Source organism: Anolis carolinensis, unplaced genomic scaffold (assembly GCF_035594765.1).
Source record: "Anolis carolinensis isolate JA03-04 unplaced genomic scaffold, rAnoCar3.1.pri scaffold_10, whole genome shotgun sequence".
Classification (NCBI taxonomy): Eukaryota; Metazoa; Chordata; class Lepidosauria; order Squamata; family Dactyloidae; genus Anolis; species Anolis carolinensis.
Window position 1 is genome coordinate 19,360,458 of NW_026943821.1, and position 12,487 is coordinate 19,372,944.

General features: G+C 41.5%; 1 protein-coding gene across 2 annotated transcripts in view; it reads right to left on the reverse strand.

Moving 5' to 3' along the window:
- thrap3 (thyroid hormone receptor associated protein 3) overlaps positions 1 to 9,489 on the reverse strand; it is a 29,313-nt gene extending 19,824 nt beyond the window's left edge. The window contains exons 1-2 of one of the 2 annotated variants that reach the window (XM_008120581.3): positions 9,274 to 9,489; positions 1,000 to 1,080 (exon numbers count right to left, since the gene is read on the reverse strand). The gene's annotated coding sequence lies outside the window, so the exon portion shown is untranslated. Of the gene's footprint in view, positions 1 to 999; positions 1,081 to 1,926; positions 1,948 to 9,273 lie in introns of those variants that run through there. The other variant, XM_062962907.1, reaches the window with a different exon arrangement.
- Positions 9,490 to 12,487: the final 2,998 nt, after the last annotated feature.

The window sequence follows — 12,487 nt, forward strand, 5'->3', positions numbered from 1 at the left end:
ACATTTAAAAAAAACTAAAGATAAGTAAAAAGGAGATATCGTCCTTGCTGGATCTGGTATAGATGACCGCATGATGTTCAGTTCCGTATTTAGAAATAAGACCTTCTGGATAACGGAAAATAATGTATGGAGCATTCTTCAGCAATCTGGTCATGATTTGAGACCTGCTTTAAATTTGGGGCTCCTCCAAGCACAGGGCTTCATTAATTCCTTTCCTTTTTAAATAAACCGGAGGAGTCAATCAGAGGACAAAGATCCCTGAGCAACCATAATGTATGAGGTACTTTACGGAGTAAAGGGATACTATTTCAGTAAAGGTGTAACTGGTTTCTATCTCTCGCACTTCAATGCAATTCAGTGCTCTGCTCAATTCATATTTAAGCAGCTGGCTTCAGTTCTAACCCTATATACAAAACAGAGACCACACAGTTTAGGGAATTTACCGTTAATTTTCAAAACAACTAAAGACCCAGTCCTCTTTCTTGACTGCACTAGGACCAATTCATTCTCAGCTGGCTTTTCCTAATGTCTTCCTCACATTTTCCTTCTCAATCAAGTTCTAATCAAGTCTGCCTTTTCCCTCAGCTCCTGAAACTCAAGCACAACATAAAATACAAACAAAAGCAGTTAACTTGAGGTCACCTTCTTAACTTGAGGACAACTTGGCTACATCAGAACTATGGCTCTGGTTCTCATTTGCACCAAACAAACTAGCTAAGTTTCCTGTTAGTAACGTGAAAAACGCTCTCACACTGACTTCCAAGAGTTTTTGTACTGCTTTAAGTATCAGCACTAGGTCTTTGTGCTTGACTAAGCAATAGTTTTTGTTCATTAGAAAAGCTGAAATACAATGCCAACTATCAATGCAGGAATCCAATTTTATGAAAGTGGTGTTTTTTATTTATGTTTTGAAATCTGAAATAATTTTGCATGGAGGTTATGCAATATCTTACCAAGACTTTGTCTATAAGGAACACTGAAATTACTCAGGAAGCTTACCTTACTTGAAAGGGACTCTCCTGTGGCACAACTCAGAAGTCACCAGTCTCTTTCCACTTAACAAAATGCAAAAGGTCAACTCTGCAAAATAAAAGGAATGGTTTATATGACAACTGTTCACAGGATGATGTTGTTTTGTTATTTTGAAAGGTGAACAGGAAACATTAATCAGGCCTTCTTCAGATCTACTACTCTAAGATAAGCTTATTTTTCTCAAGATAGTCCTACCCAGCCTCAACACAAACTTCACTCAAAGATAAGTTAATCTTAACATGCCATGTCTGCACATATTGCAAAGAGGAAGAATATAATGACAAAAATGGTAAAAATCGTAAGTGTATAAAGCATTCAGAATGTTAAAAATGGTAAAAAAAAATGTGTATAAAGTATTCAGAATGTTGGCTCTAGGCCGCTGTTCTTCAGATATGGTTTGAGAAACGAATTATCATTTTCTTCCCAGGATGACCCCAAGGTCTCAGGTATATGAGACCCTTTTAGATCTCTTTCCTATTACTACTACTACTTCTCCCCTTTCATCCTACTTTCCCACAAAAGAACAAAGAGAGAATGTTCGCAGCAATAATGGGCAGATGATTTATCTAAATGAGCCAAATCTAGGATCAATAATCTATTCCTACTAACAGATCACATGATTTTTGACCAAACATGACACCTAGATCAAGATCTAGCCAGCGCATAAATGCAAAAACAACATGTGATATAACCAACATGTGACATAACAAACACATTGGGCAGAAATAAACCAAAATAACTCAGCTTCACTGTTAGCAAAAGTCACTTTTACACAGCAAGCTGGATCCTAGCTTTCAACATATGCCCAGAAAAAGCAATCCCCCCACAAAATGGCCACTCTGTGTGACACAGTACAATGCACTTTTTTATCCATATTTCTTCGTGTAATGTTACCTGTTATAACACAAAGACAGAAAAAGATATCTGTCCTCACTTCAGCTCCTGGGGCCCTCCTGGGATTCTGCCAGTGAAAGACCTTTGTTTTGTCTTTCGGATGCCAGGCCTTCAAACCTCCTACAAGGTTAATTTTTAATCGGGAAGGGGGAGGGCTGGCCTAAGGGAGGAAAACACCTTTGGCTCAGCCCAGAGGGGCCCAAAGGTCCCTCACCGACTGCTGCTGTTCCTCCTACTCAGTGTTAGTTAGCCCTTCTCTCTAGCCACATAGACTTGAAAAACAAGGGCACTGCCACCTGCTCCAACTGGATCTCAAAGGATGCTTTAATTGTCTTGCACCTAAAAAGAGAGTACCATTTATCTTCTCACCCTGCAATCACTGAACCAAACTAACATGTTGCCCAAAGCTTATGGCGGCTCGGTTTTATTGCCTCTCCCCTCCCCAGGAGACTGTTATCTTTGAAGTCTCTCCTGGTCAGGCAGGAAGCAGAAAGGAAGCCTGCTGTATTTCAGCATACTTTTAAAAGTCTTGTTTGGAAGTACCATTTATATTCTCGAATAAGTTGAACTTGATAAGTCAAGGGCAGTTATGAATTTTGAGACGACTCACTGATATGTCAAGGTGTATAAACATTGATATACAGGGGCTATCAACTTTTTGAGGGTTTTTCTACATCATACAGAAGGCATGGACATTGAGCAACAATTGTGCATCCCTTCATGATCAGATCTTCTGTCCTTCATTACTCCACACAACAACAGCCCAAAGTGGGCTGTTATCTATTGCAGATTAATATCCTGGAGCAGCGAACAGAAACCTCTTTGTTTTTGCCTGTGTGACTCTAAGGCAGTGGGAGTTGGGGGCCAAAACACCTGGAGGTTGTGCAGGCCTGTTCTAAGGCAAAGTGAGGAGTTGCAATCGAGTGATTCAACGGATGAATGAGACCCAAAGGACAGCAGGATCATGGCTATGTCTGTGAGATCACTGGAGCTACAATATCTGAACTTTCTCATGTGAAAAATGTGCTCCCTTTTACATCCACATGCGTTTTGTTTGTGACACAATCCTACTGCCCAACATACCGTGTTTCCTCGAAAATAAGACCTCCCCAAAGAATAAGACCTAGCAGGGGTTTGGGGGGATTGCCAAATATAAGGCCTCCCCTGAAAGTAAGACCTAGCAACTAAGGCTGCAGCAGAGTTCCATTGGGAAGCATGGCTGCAGGGCTAAAGCAGCACTCATACACACACCGGAGGGAGGGAGGGAGAGAAAGTGCTTGCTTTCTGTGCCTCCCTGCCTTGCCTGTCCCCCAGCCGCGGCTTGAAAAACCTTCTGTGGCTGCTGCTGTGCTCTCGTTTCTTCCTTCGGAGACAAGGCCATGCTGGCCATGTTCCCTTCTTCCCAGAGGCTTCTGATTGGCTCCTGGAGCCCGGGCAAGGGAGGGTGGGAGGGAAGGAAGAGGGCTTTCCACTCGTCCCCAAGGCTTCTGCTCCTTAAAGGTACAGGACGCATTGGGATTCTCCTCTCATCCTTATTCCTATCCTATGCCATGAAACTGATTATTTTATACTATTATTCTATTACCATATTATTATCATCATATTCTGTTACTATTATTATATTATCCTATTAATATATTTTAAATCATTATATTATATTTTTCTATTATTATTATATCATTCTATTATTATCCTATTATTATTCTATTATATTTTCATATTATTATATTATTATTCTGTTATTATTATATTCCATTTTATATTACCCTATTAATATATTTTATATCATTATATTCTATACTATTATTCTATTATATTATCCTATTATTATTTTTTTATTATTAGCATATTCTATTATTATTATATTCCATTTTATATTATCCTATTAATATATTTTATATCATTCTATTCCATTCTATTATTCTATTATATTATCCTATTATTATTATAGTATATTATATTATTCATCATTCATGACTACATTGAAACTAGAATAGAGAGAAATCAGCGTGGAAACCTTGTAAAACCTAAATTGCAAGAGGTACCATAGATTGTTGTACATGTAAATAATGGTAGTAACAAGAAATTCTTGATAGGATTCATAGTTTGTCTGGTTATGCTGGTTTGTGATGACAACTACTTTACAGTATATAATAAATGTTCATTTTGTTGTTCAACAATAAATGTGAGCTCTTCTTCATGGAAAAATAAGACATCCCCTGAAAATAAGACATAGTGCATCCTTGGGAGCAAAAATTAATATAAGACCCTGTCTTATTTTCGGGGAAACAGGGTAGCTATACTTGTGCAGGACAGCTGAGGTGTGAAAATGGCTGTGGGCCTCATGACAGGTTGTCTCTGTTAAGAGGGTCAGGAGCCAGCAAGGCAGCTTTCTCTGGCAACAAAACCCACTTTCCCCACTGCCCCGCTGCAGCTGCTGTACTCACTCCAAAAAGTGTGTTATGCTGGCAAAACGGAGCAGACCATTGGTCTGCAGGAGAATTCTCAGGTTTATTTATAAAAAATATTCAGCAAGCCAGGGGGCTTCCAATTTCTCCCTATAAAGTGACAAACATAAACAACTCAGCAAACAGCAAAATGGTTGAATATCAGGCATGCAGAGAGCTTGAACATCCAAGCGCTATCACCAAACATAAGCAAATTCACAGTAAGATATATGACTTTACTCTGTACCATATCCTCAAGGAAGCAGAAATAAAATCACATGTGCAATCTAGGGCAAGGTACATGGCAATAAATCATAATTACCATTCAATAAGTTCTTACCACATGATCACAAGCCGAGCTGAATGTTGGCTAAGCATCTGAAAACTGGACTATCAATTGCTAAGACAAAGGACTGATTGCTTCATTCTAATACCAATACCCTGAAGCTGAGCCAGACATAAGAAATTTTAAATATCAGAGAAGGGGGTACAATGAAATGTTATTCTGCCTAGGCAAGATTGTATGGAGCAGCTTTTGAGGAAGCTGGCAGCAGCTGCCCCGGCACATTGGTAGGCCTGTTAGATGTGGGACTCTACTTCCGAACAGAACCCAACTGAGCAAGAGTTAAATCCACCTTCAGCTGTTCCACTCGGGATTTATTTCAGACAGGGTAGCTAAATAGGGATCTCATCTTCATCATTCTGGCTACAGCTAGAAAGTTTCAGCAAAGCTCTAGGAACTTAAATGGCTAGTCCAGCACCAAGGAATAAACAAAAATCATCCCCTAGACAAGTCCTGTCTTTGGGCAACTATAACTTCTGATTGCCATCACTGAGGTTTTGCCGCAATGGAGTCCCACATGAAGGACTCTTACACTATGCATGGTCATGTGGGATATCAGTCATACTCTTCTGAACAAAGGCATTTCTAGCTACCTATATAAGCTGTTGCATTCTGTTACAGTGCAAGAATATACTGAAATGCATTGCTACAGATCCAGATTGCTAGAGACTACCTTGCAAACAGGACCGAGGGACATAGTTCATTCATCCAGTTAGAAACTGCAGTTACACAAATAGAAGGGACTGCGTATCTGCCAAGGGACCTCTCAAACCAAAACCTGGGCTTCTGAACAGACAGTGCTGTCTAGAATTCAGCTCCTGCATGTTCAACTCCTGCATGTTCAGCTCCTCTCAACTTGAATACGATCAGTAGATTGTCCAAGGCATTTGGGAGACATCAGACCCTATGCAGTGAAGCCAGTTTATTAGTCCAAGAAACCTGTCTCATGGGTGAGTAATCTGCCTATTGTTTTGCTGCCCTCTCTTAGTTGCTGCTCATTTTTGACATCACATCTGTTCCTGGCCCCTTCCTGAATCAAAACACTGCCTCCTGCCTGGCTGTGACTTTCTCTGCTGGTCCTCTGATCCTCTTTTGCCAAACCAAGAGCCTAACCTGCACTCCATTGCTATCCTGATTCCTGTCCACCACATCCCTGAACCAGACCTTTCAGCTGCAGCCTCTGTCAAAGCTAGAGATCTGACAACAGCACAAGACACTTCATCTGGTATTCACAAGCCTTCAGAAAACGAGGAAGCTGGCTCGAACCTCAGCTAAGAGGCAGAGTGCCAGAGCACGGTTCTGTAACACTAAATAGCTTGCTATGGATATAATCCTTCCTCATCTTTAATTCGATGAAAAGATATTAATCTTGACAAGGGAGATGGACTTACTGTCAAATTCACACCTACTCTCATTTTATAACACCAAGAGATGCTTAAAACATCCTTTTATAAAATATTTACTAAGGTGCCCATCGTGCCTGGGTTTGCATTTTTTATTGGTAGTCAAATTAATTGTTCATGTTATGATTGTAAAGATGGTTCTATCACCAGACACACAGCAGTGCTTTTTCTGTCCCTTAGTGACTGACCACACCTGGCTGATTAGGGTCTCCATATCAACCCTCTAGTGGCCTCTTGGGACAACAACTGGGCCTTTCCAATAGCCCTCTAGTAGCCTCTTGGGATAAAAGTTGTAGAGCGACAGATCAACTTCAAGGGAGGCCTCTCAGATAGAGGCAGGCAGGACAAGACTGCCTCATTCAGGCTTTCAGCTTCTGAGGCAGTCCTACAGAATACCAACAGCTAAGCAGCAATAATAGATTCTCATCTCCATTTGTGCCCCACAAGGTAATTAGAAACAGCCAAGATACAAAATGTTATGGTATTCTTCTCCCCACTGCTCAAATCCCTCAATTCAATCCAGAGTACTAAATAACATAACAGATATTTTTGAAATACAAAGGGAAAATCCTGCCAAATAAGCAGGCAAAGAACATTTATTTCTAAACTCCCTAAAGGACCTAACATGCAATAAATTTATTGTTATAATCAATTCAGATCTTTGCTGGAAACTGAAAGTTGTATCCAACAAATGACAAAGTAAGAAGGAATTCTGAAACCAACTGGTCTTTAGCAGACACTGGCAGCAAGTTTCAAAAATAAATCATTGAACTAATCAGAGGGGAAAATCCATGGCCTTGACTACCTACATACAGTGTGAAAGGAACAGACAACACAATTGGATGAAGTCTTTGTTTCATTTCTTAGTTAAGCCAGTTAACCCACAACCTTTGGCACCTGAGAGAACAGCTGCTCTTTCTGCTTTCTACCAGGTCAGAAAATAATTAGTTCTGAAAATGGCAAAGACCAATTTTGAGGTCTGGATTAAAGTCTGTTTCACTTTCAATAGTGCTTACAGTGCTAACCATTTTTAGACAGAAAAGTACACCTTGTGATATTTCAGCAAATACTTAGTCATAACAAGGTCAAAAATATATTGCAACCTGCACATTTAAGGGTTACAATGCTGGCTGCGTTTGAAATTCTATTTTACATTTGCATTTTAAAGATTATTTGAAGGTCTAACAATAAAAAAACTGAAGATTCTTAACAGCTATGATAAAGGCAGTTTGACTTGGCATATCCGGGTTCTACTCTCCACTGAACCATAAAACTCCCTGGACAACTTTAGAGCAGACACTTTGTCTTTCCAACTGCTTATTTCAAAGAATGTTGTAAGGCTGGGAGGCAAGTATAGTGCCACATATGCATCCTGTCTTGAGCTGATGTGATGGAAAGCAGGATATAAGTACAAGTGAGAAGGCTTTGGCACAATCTCACATGCCAATGAAAAGGAGGCCCGGTTAGTGCTGTTCACCCACTCTCTCCACTGAGGTTTTGTGGCACCTTAAAGACGAAAACGTTTTACTTAAAATAAAAGCATTGCTGGATGTCTAACCTTTTGAATCAAATGCATGGGGTATTACTTTCACCGAGACGTTATTGTGCCATTAATGTTTTATCTGAATGGATGGGAAAAGAAGAAAGGCAATTCAATTGCTCTGATGACAAAAGCTATTCAAGATGGCACAGATCACTTTTAAGGGTGATCTATGCCATCTTGGGTGATCTGTGCCATCAGCTCTTTCCTTTCTGATTTTCTACACTGTAGGAGCAATGACAGTTAAACTGGGGCCAATGTGTTTCTCAGCTATGGGTTTTCTGACCTGGTAGAAAGTATTAATAGTAAATGATTTGACCATGACTTCTACAATGCATAAAAGATACGAAACCAATCGTCCAAAAATCTGTTATCACATAGATTTTACATGAGTAAACAATGTTCATATACCGGTATAAATCCTATCCTATATCCTATCCTGTCTGATTTGTCATCAAGCCACTCCTTTGGGCTTCACGTAAATCTACAATTTGCCAAAATATACGATCCTGTGCTTTTCTTTTCCATATCTGGGCGAATAGCTTAACCATTGGTTTATTCCATCAAGTATGAGGTCTGCCCAAGGGTCGCTTGTGGTCTCTTGGTATCCAGTTTGTAAATTGGCATATAGTCAGTCGGCGGGCCCTTCTACACTGTCAGATAATCCAGAATATCAAGTCAAATAATCCACAAGATCTGCTTTGAACTCGATTATCTGAGTCCACACTGCCATATAATTCAGTTCAATGTGGATTTTATACAGATGTGTGGGTGGGGCCTGGGACATACACATACATACAAACACACACACACACACACATCTCACAAACAAGAATGACTGGGGGGCCCTTCCACACAGCTATATAAAATCCACATTGAACTAGGTTATATGGCAGTGTGGACTCAGATAACCCAGGGCCCTTCCAGACAGGCCCTATGTCCCAGGATTTGATCGCAGGTTTTCTGTTTATCCCAGAATATCTGGCAGTGCAGACCCACATAATACAGTTTAAAGCAGAAAAACTGGGATCAGATCCTGGGATATAGGGCCTGTCTGGAAGGGCCCTGAGATAATCCAGTTTAAAGCAGATATTGTGGAATTTTCTGCCTTGATATTCTGGGTTATATGGCTGTGTGGAAGGGCCCTATACGGAATAAATATAAATATATACTGGTATATGATCATTGTTAACTCATGTAATATATATATATATGATAGTAATTCTATTTTTGTGTTACATGTTATATGTTTTAAATGGTAAACTACTATTTTGTGCTAGTCTCCTTTAAGACAAATAAGTGGAATATACTGTAAATGTAATAATAATATGCCAATCGAAACTTGAGACTCTTCTTAATGATCGAATGGCGTCATATCACATCTATCACACATATCAGGCGTTTGGATAAGGCCTCAAAGTTCTCCCATTTGCGACGTATGAGGGAAAATGTCTCCTCATCTCTGGAAAATGATTTATTAGTTCTATATATGTAGACGTCGTAGGTTTTAAATGGTAAATTGTACCCTTTTATCACGATCACCCTGTTTGAGTCTCCTTAAAGGAGATAAGTAGGAAAAGCAGGCCCCTTTCTTTCTTTCTTTCCCTCACTCACCTCGCCGCCGCGGCCTCCTCTCGCCGCCTCGCCTCCGTAGCAGCGAAAGGGCCAGGCGCCTCTGCGCACGCAGCTCTGACTAGGCCTCAGCCGACGAGGATCGTGGGAATCGTAGTTTTCCCGGCTCCTGCTTTCCTTCGGCCGCCGCGAACAGCTCTACCCGAAATAACTGCAACTCCCGGCATGCCCCGCGCCCACCTTCCCTCTACTCTCGCGCCCTCCCGCTTTTCAAGCGACCTCAAGGCCGGCCCCTTTTCTTGGCACCTCTCTCTTCCCCGTCCGCCATATTCTTTTTCTTCGCGCTGGCGGATGGGAAATTGAGTCTTTTCCTCTAAACGGTTCCACGGGTTGTTATGGAGGCTTTAGAGAACTAAGAACTACAACTCCCAGAAGGCGGAGGAGGGAGTTTGATCTCCAGAGAGAAAATGGCTCCCTTTGGGGCCCTCAGGCGGAAGTCATGGTGTTAAACGCCGGTCATTGTGTGAGGACATTTAGGCAACAGCTGAAGTGACATTAGTGATTTAATAAATAGATCTATTTGCACAGCAAGGCCATACTTTGCGACCAGGGCATGTGTGTCCAAGGGTGCCTCTTCACCAGACATGGGCCAACTTGGGCCTTCCCTCCAGGTGTTTTGGACTTCAACTCCCACCATTCCTAACAGCCTCAGGCCCTTTCCTTTTCCCCTCAGCCGCTTAAGGGAGGGATAGCTAACACTCCAGAAGACAGGAGCAGAATTCAAAATGATCTTAACAAATTAGAGAGATGGGCCGAAAGTAACAAAATGAAGTTCAACAGGGACAAATGCAAGATACTTCACTTTGGCAGAAAAAAATGGAATGCAAAGATACAGAATGGGGGACAATGCCTGGCTCGACAGTAGTACCTGTGAAAAAGATCTTGGAGTCCTCGTGGACAACAAGTTAAACATGAGCCTACAATGTGATGTGGCTGCTAAAAAAGCCAACGGGATTCTGGCCTGCATCAATAGGGGAATAGCATCTAGATCCAGGGAAGTCATGCTCCCCCTCTATTCTGCCTTGGTCAGACCACATCTGGAATACTGTGTCCAATTCTGGGCACCGCAATTGAAGGGAGATGTTGACAAACTAGAAAGCGTCCAGAGGAAGGCAACTAAAATGATCAAAGGTCTGGAGAACAAGCCCTACGAGGAGCGGCTTAAAGAACTGGGCATGTTTAGCCTGCAGAAGAGAAGGCTGAGAGGAGACATGATAGCCATATACAAACACATGAAGGGAAGTCATAGGGAGGAGGGAGCAAGCTTGTTTTCTGCTGCCCTGCAGACTTGGACACGGAACAATGGCTTCAAACTACAGGAAAGGAGATTCCACCTGAACATGAGGAAGAACTTCCCCACTGTGAGAGCTGTTCGGCAGTGGAACTCTCTCCCACAGACTGTGGTGGAGGCTCCTTCTTTGGAGGCTTTTAAGCAGAGGCTGGATGGCCATCTGTCGGGGGTGCTTTGAATGCGATTTCCTGCTTCTTAGCAGGGGGTTGGACTGGATGGCCCATGAGGTCTCTTCCAACTCTACTATTCTATGATTCTATGATTTTTCACTATTTTATCAAGGTTGGTCATTGCTCTCCTCCCAAGAAGGAAGCGTCTTCTGATTTCCTGGCTGCAGTCTGCATCTGCAGTAATCTTTGAACCCAGAAATACAAACTCTGTCACTGCCTCCACGTTTTCAACCTCCATTTGCCAGTTATCAATCAGTCTGGTTGCCATCATCTTGGTTTTCTTGATGTTTAACTGCAACTCAACTTTTGCATTTTCCTTCACCTTGGTGATAAGGCTCCTCAGCTCCTCCTCGCTTTCAGCCATCAAAATCCACATTGAACTGGATTATACGACAGTGTGGACTTGGATGACCCAGTTCAAAGCAGATATTGTGGATTATCTGCCTTGATATTTTGGGTTATGTGGCTGCGTGCTCTCAAAACTTTGCATATAGAAAAAGTTCTGAATGCACTACCCATATGTTACCAGATGATGGTGGTGTTGAACAGAGAAAGAGGCAGCATTCCTTCCCCAAGCTTTATTATTTCCTCCCAATTAAGCCTTTGGATTCAGGTATATCAGTCTACCAGGCATGAGCAAACTTGGGCCCTCCAGGTGTTTTGGACTTCAACTCTCACAATGCACTATGCATAACTGTATCTCCCCCTATGAACCAGTGCGAGCTCTGAGATCCACTGGGGAGGCCCTTCTCTCGCTTCCACCTCCCGACTGCTGGGGACAAGGGAGAAGGCCTTCTCAGTGGTGGCTCCCCAGTTATGGAATTCTCTCCCTAGGGAGATTAGATTAGCACCTACCCTGGCCACATTCCACAAAAATTTGAAGATGTATTTATTTATTTATTTATTTGCGACATTTATATCCCACCCTTCTCACCCCGAAGGGGACTCAGGGCGGCTTACAAGTAATATGTACATACAATATATTATATTATTTGAATAGCACAATATAAGGATTATATATTGCTATATTGTACTATAACACTATATTGTAATATTATTAGTAACATTACATATAATATAAACATACCATTATAATAGTGTATTATTATTATATTGTATTACATTATAATATTATTAATATTATATGCATATACAATATATTATATTATTAAGGTAAAGGTTTTCCCCTGACGTTAAGTCCAGTCATGTCTGACTCTGGGGGTTGGTGCTCATCTCCATTTCTAAGCCGAAGCGTCGGCGTTGTCCGTAGACACCTCCAAGGTCATATGGCCGGCATGACTGCATGGAGCACCCTTACCTTCCTGCCGGAGCGGTACCTATTGATCTACTCCCATTGGCATGTTTTTGAACTGCTAGGTTGGCAGGAGCTGGAGCTAACAGTGGCCGCTCATGCCGCTCCCGGGGTTTGAACCTGGGACCTTTCGGTCTCCAGCTCAGTGCTTTAACACATTTCGCCACTGGGGCTCCTATTATATTATTAGTATAGCATAATATGATTATTATATATTATTTTTATAGTGACATAGGAGACATGGTGGAATGATATCTTCCTGCCCCCTTCTTTATTCTGGCTCAGAATGACTTGGATGTTTCAACGTGCTTTCAAACAGTAGGTCCATTTTCACCACCATCCAGTCTTAACTATTTACTGCCCCAACCCTCAGCATTTTACCCTATTCCTGAATCTCATTGCATTTCGTTTTTGCACATGCCT